Source organism: Microtus pennsylvanicus, chromosome 1 (genome assembly GCF_037038515.1).
Source record: "Microtus pennsylvanicus isolate mMicPen1 chromosome 1, mMicPen1.hap1, whole genome shotgun sequence".
Classification (NCBI taxonomy): Eukaryota; Metazoa; Chordata; class Mammalia; order Rodentia; family Cricetidae; genus Microtus; species Microtus pennsylvanicus.
The window spans coordinates 42,250,772-42,261,444 of NC_134579.1; the positions used below are offsets into that span (position 1 = coordinate 42,250,772).

General features: G+C 35.2%; 1 pseudogene; it reads left to right on the forward strand.

Moving 5' to 3' along the window:
- Positions 1–6,118: 6,118 nt before the first annotated feature.
- LOC142856103 (myosin light polypeptide 6 pseudogene) lies at positions 6,119–6,465 on the forward strand (annotated as a pseudogene).
- Positions 6,466–10,673: the final 4,208 nt, after the last annotated feature.

Consider the following 10,673-nt stretch of genomic DNA (forward strand, 5'->3'; position numbering starts at 1 on the left):
GGAACAGCAGACCCATTTTAATTTTTTTCTCTTTTTATTGTTATTACTGAGCTATATATTTTTCTTCTCCCCCCTTTCCCTCATCCCCTTCCACCCTTATGATCCCAGTTTACTCAGGAGATGTCTTTTTCTCCTTCCTATTTAGATTCATGTGTGTCTCTCTTAGGGTACTCTTTGGCATCTAGGTTCTCTGGGATTGTGGATTGTAAGTTGGTTTTTCTTTGCTTTATGTCTAAAAGCCACTTATGAGTGAATACATATTTGTTTTTTCTGTGTCTAGGTTACTGCACTCAATATAATTTTTCTAGATTTATCCACTTGCCTGCAATTTTCAAGATGCCATTATTTTTTTACCACTGATTAGTAGTCCATTTTGTAAATGTACCACACTTTCTTCATCCATTTTTAAGTTGAGAAACATTTAGGTTGTTTCCAGGTTCTGGCTATTATGAATAATGCTGCTATAAACATAGTTGAGCACATGTCCTTGTGGGATGAATGATCATCCTTTGGATATATATCCAAATGTGGTATTGCTGGGTCTTGAGGTAGACTGTTTCCTAATTTTCTGAGTAATTGCCATACTGACTTCCAAAGTGGCTGCACAAGTTTACACTCCCACCAGTAATGGAGGAATGTACACTTTCTTCTGATCCAGCAGTGTATGAACTAATCAATAACTAATGGTCTATAAGAAGCCAGACTTCCTTAAATTAAGGAAAAAAAATAAACATTACTACTCAAAAAGAATAATAAAAATGGAATGCTTATTTCAACCAATGATCTGGAGAATTTTTGTATTCCCCCTGAATAAATGTTCCCAAGATACCTTGGGAGCAAGCAATGTTTCTTGGGTAGGCCCCAGGTTGGTACTCTGTTCTGTCATTTCTCATCAGTACTTTCTCTCATCTAGTCATTCCAAAATCTTCACTTTTGAAAAACACATAAAATAATATTCTTTTATGTTTTCTGGAACAGAGGAAGACTTCCAACCTTCTTTTTGTTACAATATATTAAAGGTATTTTTACATCTTGAACATTTTTTTTTATTTCAAACTCAAAAGAATTCGACATCACAGCACTTCCAAAAACTATCATTTTTGCCACTCTCAAAAGGTGGACAGTTTTTATGTATTTAACTCTACTCGTGGTCATATTCCAAGAGTCGTAGCAATAAATTCTGAGCGATATTTATCACTTTAATTGTGATTACAGGTTCCCTAAGTCTAGTAGATGTGGGTGGTACCTTTAATTTTTTTCCTCCTGGAAAGATCTATAAGGTACTTATTTTTTTCAATGCTACAACAGCATGTGATTATTTTGTCATATTCTGAGGAGATATTTTATTGATATTCTACAGGCTCATCTTTTCCTCCTTGCTAAATACTAGTAACCATATATTAATATTGTAAAAGATAAACATTAGTTTAACTTTAAAAGTTTGCAAATTCTAGCTCTCAATTTGATTTTGCTATGCCCAGTTCAGTCCTAGCTTATTGAAATTTATCACACTCAGCTTGCAGAAGCCATCTCAATATTTTAACAGATGTCCTCCAACTTTCCTAAATCAGTACAACAGTTTTATTAGGTATGTTTTCTCCCTTCTCTGTTATCCTGGGGGTGCTTTTACCACTGCACAATGTAGAAGTACATTTCCTACCTTTTACATTGCACACCATTTTCATACAACCCACAACAGTTTCCTTCTTGCCTTCTGCCCTTTTCTGAAACCATGGATACTCGTTCCAGGCTTTGCTACAGCAACTTTTGCTGGTAGCTCTTGTCACATGGTGCTACTTAACCAAACTCCCCCAAAGTTAAATTGCTTTATGAAAATAAACATGTTTCTTTGCCTATGCAACATGAATAACTTGGCTGTAATGAGTTAGATTTTGCTGTAAGATTTAGGTTATATATAGCACTCTATATTATGTGTTTTTTTATGGTTTGATGGTGAAATATCCCCTATGAACTCACAGTAGTGTTATCTTGAGAGTCGTCATTGAAACACTGGGATATAAAACCCATGTTGGCCTAGGCCTTAGGATGCTCTATGTGCTTCTGGTTCTTGTCAAATTCTACCTAATTGCTACTAGATAACCCGAGAAACACTATCTAAATACACAGCTCCTGTTGATTGGACCACAACTTCCAGCAGACATTTTCTCCTGGAAAGGACCATACTCTCTCCAACAATGAGTCAAAGTAAGCCTTTCTTTCCTATGTTGTTTTGTCAAGTACTCTGTGCCAGCAACTAAAAGAACTAGCTGATGAAGTTCCTGTTCACCATAGACTGACAACTACTTGACCCAGGATTTTTCTGCTGCTAAAGAAAAACTTTCTAGAAGGCAAACACAAATATACAAACATTCTTTAAGCTTTGTTTATGTCCATGCATGGAATTTGTCATTGCCAGAGTAAATCAGTTATCCCAGCTCAACAAAAAAGGTAATTACACTGTTCTCACAATGAAGCTATAATAATTTCATGAGCTATATCTATAGATGTGAGGTATTAATAATTTAGAGTTCTAAGTCAATGAACACGAACAGATTTTGTCAAGAGAAATTCAGTAAGAGCCAACTTTCCTCAAATATATATTAATAAGTACAACTTACTTATATTAAAAATTCAGTTTATATTTTTTGTGGAAAATAGGGTGTTTTCATACAATATTCTGATTACAGTTTCCCTTTCAGTAACTCTTCAGAGATCAATTTCCATTTCCCCTCCCATCTGGAATCAGCATCCTTTCTGTCTCTGTGTTTAAAATAAGCAGGAGGCTAAAGAGTAACCATAAAATAAACTAAGATAAGATAAAACAAAATCAAATAAACTAGAATATGTCTATGTCAAAACAAACAAACAGAAGGGAAAGAGGCAAAGGAAAAGCACAAAAAACACATATAGATACAAAGACACAGATGATCACATACACAGGAACCCTGTAAAATCCAAAACCAGAAGCCATTATATTTTAGATTCTACAGACCATGTGCAATCCAAGTAAAATTCAGTATGTTAATATTCTGCGTGTGTATCTGATTCCAACTTTCTTATTTGGAATGAGAAATAGTCACACTAGTTTAAAAGATTTTTTTGTGGGTTTAGTATCTCTAGAACAGTGATGATAGTCTAAAGAACTCCATATATTCTAAATCTACACGGAATTTTTTTAAAAAATGTATTTCAGTAATTATAGTCAGTGGGAGAGAATATTTGCCAAGTATATATTCATAAAGAATTAATATCTAAATTATACAAAGAACCCAACAAAGCATCAAGATAATTGATAACCCATCAAATAACTGACTGTTGATCTGAAAAGAGAGTTCTTAGAAGAAATAAAACAGTCAAAAAAGGCTTATAACAGTGTCCACCAAGCCTGGCAATCTTGAAAAAGCAAATTAAAAGTAATTTGAAATTTTATTCTAATCCAGTCACAGTAGATAAGATCAATAAAATACTCAACAGTAAATGAGGATGGGGGGACATTTGTTCAGTGTTGGTGGGAGTTCAGACTGGTAGGGAGTTATTTTGAAAATCAATTTACAAAATTATGACAAAGTTAAAGAAAGGTCTGCCATATGTCCTAGCTGTACCACTCCTTGGCATACACACAATGGATTAAAAATCCTACTAAGGAGATAGTTACTCAACAATGTTCATTGTTGCTCTATTCACAATAGCTATAAAATGGATGTGGCATAGATGCTTATATTTTGTAGCTATGAAATTCTCCTTTAAGACTGCTTTTATTTTATTTCGTAAGTAAGTAATTTTTGTTTTTTGCCTTTGTTGTTGTTTATTGATTTCAGGTTGAAAGAAGGTTTTTGTTTCATTCTATATTTCCTCAAAGATCTATTCAATCATTTGCTGTATAATCTCCACAATTTTGTGTGTATTCTAGGTTTCTCTATTGTTTTGTACTCTTCTTTCATGTTTTTTTTTACATAGAAGAGAAGGAATTATTCCAACTTTCCTGTATTTTTGAGTTTTGCTTTGTAACCAGATAGATGATACATTTTGGAGAAAAGTCTATGGGCCTCTAAGAAGACTATATTGTCAGTGTTTGTATGTAGTGTTCTGTAGATGCATGATTATTTTACTGGATTTATAATCTTATTTAATGTGAGTATTTCTTTATGTATTTTTGTTATTGTTATTGGGAAGATAGGTCATTGAGATTGAGTGTGAAATTGAAGTCACTCATTACTATTCCATTATATTTATTCTGTATCTTTACATCTAATGGTATTTGTTTTATATAATTGCACTCCCATACATTCAGGACATATATGATTAGAATCTCATGCCCTCATGATGAGCTATTCCTGTAATCAGTATAAAATTAACTTCTTTATGTTTTCTCTTTTTTTCCATCGCTGGTGTTGGTTCAAAGACTATATTGTTAGATATTAGAACAAAATCACTTACTTGTTACCAAGGTTCCTTTGCTTTAAATATATTCTTTTTGTCCTTTCACCCTAAATTATGGTCATTCTTTTGTGATGATTTGTAATTTTTGAAAGCAATAAATAGGTTTTTCTTGATATTTGGTTGAATCCACTAGTGAGTGTGTGTGTCTGCTCATTGGGGAATTGAGATCATTAACATTTAGAATTATTATCAAAAGTCATGTATTGATTCATATCTTTTGCTGATTCTGCATTATTTTGTTTTTTCTCAATTAAGTATTTTTTTCCAGTATGATTTATTCTCTCTTCAGGCCTTATGTATAGATTTGGTTTTCTTTCTAGCCTGAGAGTTTCCTACAAGTATCTTCTGTAGAGCTTACTTAGTTCCCATTATAGTGGTGTTTTCTACCAGAGAAGATTGCTTGGATGACGTGGGAGATCCTTCTGTCTATGTGTCACTTTTATTGGTTAATGAATAAAGCTCTTTCATCCAGTGGTCTAGCAGAATAGGGCAAGGTGGAGAGTCCAAGCAGATAGAGGAGAAGAGAGTAGGCAGAGTCAAAGAAATGCCATGTATCCAATGCCAGAGGAGATAGATGCCAAAAACTTGCCTGTAGGCCACGCACCTGTGGTGATCCACAGATTAATAGATGTGTTGACTTAAGATGTGAGAGTTATCTAGAAATATGCATAAACTAATAGGCCAAGCAGTGTTGTAATTGATACAGTTTCTGAGTGAGTATTTGGGTCTGAGAATCCAGGAAAAGAATGAACAGCCTCTGACTACACTTGGACATAGATTTAAGTCAGTAAGTAGAAAGTCATTATTAGCCTGCTGATGACTACATACTACACTGGGTGTTCAGGATCCCACTGTAGCACTGAACTTTCCTCGGTGTGAAATTTTAAGCAAAAAAAAAAATGTCCTGGGTTGACATACTTCAGTTAATAAGAACAGCTAGCTAGGAGCAGAACTACAGAATCTAAAAAGCAAGGTTAGTGCATTTAAGGACTTTCCCAGAACTATGGACTTTGATGGATTAGGTCTTTGTTTTACTTTTGGCAGGTGGAGCTATCTACATGCTTAGTTTTATGGCCTGAGTGGTACATCAATCATGGAGTCAGTTGTGCTAGGGACTAGGTGCCTACTAAGTTCTGATACTCTGTTACAACCATAAATTCCTTTATCTTATTTTTAATCATTGAAAAAATTTATTAGTTTTTAATTAGAATATTTTATTTACAATTGTGTACATGTCTGCTTGTCTGTATGTATACTACGTGTATGAAGGTAATCATAGAGGGCAGTAGATCTCTTGCTCTAGATCACCTGGATCTAGAGTTACTTGCAGTTGTGAGCCATTACAGTTGTTGGTTCTAGGAACTGAACTCTGGTTCTCTGCAAGGGCAGCAGTCTTAAACCATCTATCAAACCTCAAAGTTCTTATTTTTACTTCAATTTTAATAGATAGCCTTTTTTGTGCATATTAGCTTGTGTTGACAGCTGTCTTTCAGAACTTGAAACACATTTTTTCAGATGCTCTTGGCTTTCTGATTTTAAGTTTGAAAGGGTCTCCCAGAACTGAAGTGTCAAGATAGGTGTCTTCACTGAGGACTAGACCACAGAATTCAAGAATGCTTAGCAGTTGTTTGACAGAACAGGTAATGGCAAAATCCTGTACAGCTAATGTGAGGACATGATGAGGGCTTTAGGCCAGAACCCTACCAACACCAAGGTGCATAAGTTCTTGTGGAATCCCAAGAGTGACGAGAGAAACAGACATGCTGGACATTGATTGCTTCGTTCCCATGCTGCAGACTGTGGCCAAGAACGAGTATCAAGGAGATTATGAGAACTATGTTAAAGGCTTCTTGTATTTAAGATAGAATGGAACAGTATTGTACTGGGTGCTGAAATCCCTCATGTCCTTGTCACACTGGGTGAGAGGATAGCAGCAGAAGAGCGTAGATGCTGGTGGCAGGGCATGAGGGCAGCAATGGTTGTACCAACTACAGAGAACTTGTCCAGATGGTCCTGAATGACTGAGGACATTTGAATACCCTCAGCCAGTGCCTGCCTAGTGTATAATTTCAATGTGGCCCCTGAGGCTTCCTAGGCTCCCTTATCATACACCTTGCCCATCGGATCCATTTGGATAATGTTTGTCAACACAAAATAAATAGTTTCTCTTTGTTCTGACCCCCGCAAAAGCTCTGATTCTTTTGAATACACATTAAATAGTTCTTTTGAATTCTTTGCCTGCCATTTCCTATAATTCACTCTCACTAGATGCCATTTCTAGATAAGTGAATTTTTTTTGGAAAAGTTGTTGTATTTTCAGTTGCTTGTGTTTTTACATTGTTATGTGCATACCTTGTGCTATTTCCTTGTTTTTTTTTATCACTTATCTTCTTTCACTCTAGGTATCTGTAGTATTTATGTGTGAATTGGATGTGATACAGTTGAGTGTGAAGTTCAGAAAATACTTTTTTATTCTGGGAATTCATGATGCTTAATGTAAACTCTATAGTATTGCCCAAGTAGAATATTTACTAATAAAGCAACCAACTACAGCTGCTTGATTTTACTACTATGTAAATGTTATATTAGTCAAAAGATTCTACTGCGTCCTTTGACTTCAATAACTGTTCGAATGCACACAACAAAGGATAACATGTAGCATACTCAAATTCTAGTTAATAGGATTTAGAGTTGGGGGGAAGTAGGGTGAGTAAGAATAAGGATTAATTAATGATTTGATAAAAGAAAAATCATTGACAGGAGCAACATAACTAGAAGGAGAAAACTGAGGTACAATTAGACTCCACAGATGTTAGAGATTGTTAGAACTGTGGAAGGTCCTAATCAAGAAGTGCAAAGACAAGAAGGTAAGGAAGAGAGAAAAAATAAAATTCAAAGGAAAAAAAGAAAGAATATATGACATATCATTGAAAATTATAGTAAAAATGCTTTATTAGTAAACTGAATAAAGGAAGAAAAACAATAGTCATAAAACATAACTGAGCAAAATACAAACAAAAGTGAACCATTGTGAAATACTGTGCAATAGATTAAATTAAATAAAGGAAAACAATAAGGTAATATTAATGAAGTGAGTTCCTGGCACAGGCTTGCTGAGTTGAAAGAAGAAAGTCAAATACCTCTCAGGATTTAGCTGTCTCCATATGGTACTGTCTGTACAAAAGGACATAGGACACTTTGTCTCTGTCTTAGTGTTCTTGGGGTTCTGGCATATGGAAGCAGGGGATGGCAAATTGTTCCGTGACTCCTGTACTACACCATGACCTATTCTGGTCCTCTAATAGGGTACCTGAGAGGATCCGTTTCTTCTGTTCTATCCCAGACAGGCTTATTGGACAGGAAGACTATAGAGGCGAGGACTTCTGGCTTAATTATGATCTTCAACTTTTCTGTCAAAGGTCTCTATGTCTTACGACAGGAGATACTTGCTTGTTCATGTTCATTGCTGCTCTATCCATGATAGTCAAGGAATGGAAACAACACCATGTTCCCATTAACAAGTGAATAATGACAATGTGGTTAATATACATAAAGAGTATATTCACCTGCAAAAAATGTAAATAAAATTTTCAAGGAAATGAAAGGACCTGGAAACCATCATTCTGGTGACATAACACAAACCCTGATAGACAAATGCCACAGACTAGGTCTTGAGTCTTAGGGGAGAACCTGTTCCTATTATTCTGCTAAATGAACATAGCAATAAATTTCCCCACATTCTTATTTTTATACCCATAGATGAGTGTATTATTTTATCTATACCCTAAAATTTTTAAATAGTGATTCAAAACTGTTCAATGTGCTAAGAATAAAAAACTACAAAGTGCTCAGGACTAAATGGGATATCTGTATCATAACCAGGTTCAATAATCATCACAGAAGAGAGAGTCAAAAGATTGTAAAGGCTGAAGGGAGAAGACATCTTTAGCAAAACACTCTTTGCTGGGCATGACAACATAGCTGTGTACATGAACTCATGGCAGCCATGACTGCCTACACAAGATTTTCAGAGGAGCAAGCCTGTCACCATCCCAGTATAAGTGGAGTAAGGACTCATAAATTACCACCCCTAGCTTAAAAGTAACTGGGAAATTGTGGGGCTACATGGAAAACGGTTTGTAGTTTTCTTCAGGGATGTGGATCCTGAGAGGCTACCCAATGCTCCTATTGATGGTTTCAAACCTGTAAACATAGAAGTAACACTAAATGAATCCAGTGAGTACTAAAGAGAGAATGAGTGGGGAGAGCATGCAGATGTGCGAAAACGTGGTAGACTGGTAAGTGAGAGGAGAGACATTGACAGGAAGGGAATTGGAATGAATTTGATCTAAACACCTATGTATGCATGACTATTGATTGGATGGTATTTTTAAAAGACAATTAAAGGTAAAAGTCAGGTAGGTGACTAACTTTTCAGTAATTTTATAAGGTACACTACAAACTAACAGTATAAAAAGTATTAGTATTAAATTTAAAATACAAATACAAATTATTAATAAAAGCGTAGAAAATTATAGCAAAACTTAAAACTATATAAAGCAACACAGTCAACAGATTATTATGCCACATTAATATAATTAAAATAATATTACAGGATGTTTGTAAAGAATATCATTTATACAACTAACTTATAAATGAGTTCACAACAAAGAAATCACACAGATGCACTTAAATTTTTTTCAAAAAGAAAATACAATTTCCCACTTCTACACTACGAATGGAAACAGTTGTGTGAACAGAAACTAGAGGAGTCAGTATTTGGGAAAATAAAATACTAGTTGAAGGCTTACTTTTTTGTGAGTGTGACTTTTTTTTCCCAGCTGCAGAACTCAGTAACGTGGTAACTACATTAGGTTGTACAAACTTGACTAGCAGCCTCTATTTACTGGCATAAAATACCTGAAAAAAAAAACCATAATGAGCTATCAATCTGAAAGAAAGGAGTCCTCAGATAGTAACAGAAAAGTCCATTTGTAAAATCTGCTAATATTCCTGGCTGACTCCAGAGCCAGACATGATGGAATGATTTAAACAGAGCTGGCATCTATAGCCTATTACAAGAAATGAATTTGAGGGTTTGAATTCAGTCACACCAACTGATAAACAAACAAAAGCTGTCATTCTTACAAGATAACAGCATGTGCGGTTTCTGTAATGATCCAGACCACAATGCCCAATACATGTAACTAACAAAATGAAAAACAGAAAATATGACTCATGCTTAAGAGAAAAGGAAATCAATGTAAACTAAGTCTGAGATGCCAAAGATATTAGAATGAGCAGACCTGAATTTTAAAACCTCCAATATGACTGTTTAATGATATAAAAGAGTCTCTGTTTATAATCATGAACAGGCAGATGATCTCAGCACACAAATTACAATGAGAATGAAGAATAAACTGTGATTTGTAGGATTAGCAACAAAAATAAAAGAAAATACATCTAATTGGTTATATAGCCCAATAGAGATGAGAAAAGAATCAAGAATTTAAAACAGATGAAAAGAAATGACCTAATCTGAGGAGAGGCAAGAAGGTGTTTCCAAGACAATATGAAGAACCTGCCAGTAACCTGTAGTTGGATAACATGAAGTTCAATATACATGTGATGGAAATGCCAGAAGGAAGAGTTATATAAGAACAATGGGTTAGATATATATTTGGAAAAATGGTTCTTGGATTTTTCTCAAACACTTAGGATGTTTTATTTATTCTTTGACAATTCCATGCATATATAAAATACATTTTGATTATATTGACTCCATCTCTCTGCCCCCATTCCCAACATGGTCCCAGACACCTCCCCAACACAATTCCACTCACACTCAGGTCTTCTTCAATTCCTGATAATTCATCAAGTCCAGTTGGGGCTGTCTGCACATCCATTACTTTGACATGATTCACCAGGGCAAGAGAAACCTACCAGAGTGTTGGAGGAGGGCTGTTTGTTGGTTTACAGATGCCTAGATATCTTAGACCCAAAATAATCACACAGACACAACTGTATTATTTAAATCACTGCTAGGCCCATTAGCTCTAGCTTCTTAATGGCTAACTCTTACATATTAATTTAACCCATTTCCATTAATCTGTGTATCATCACGTGGCAGTGGCTTACCTGCAAAACTTCAGCATGTCTGACTTTGGTGGCAGCTACATGGCTTCTCCCAACTCTGCCTTCCTTCTCCCATGTTATAGGCCAAGGCAGTTTTT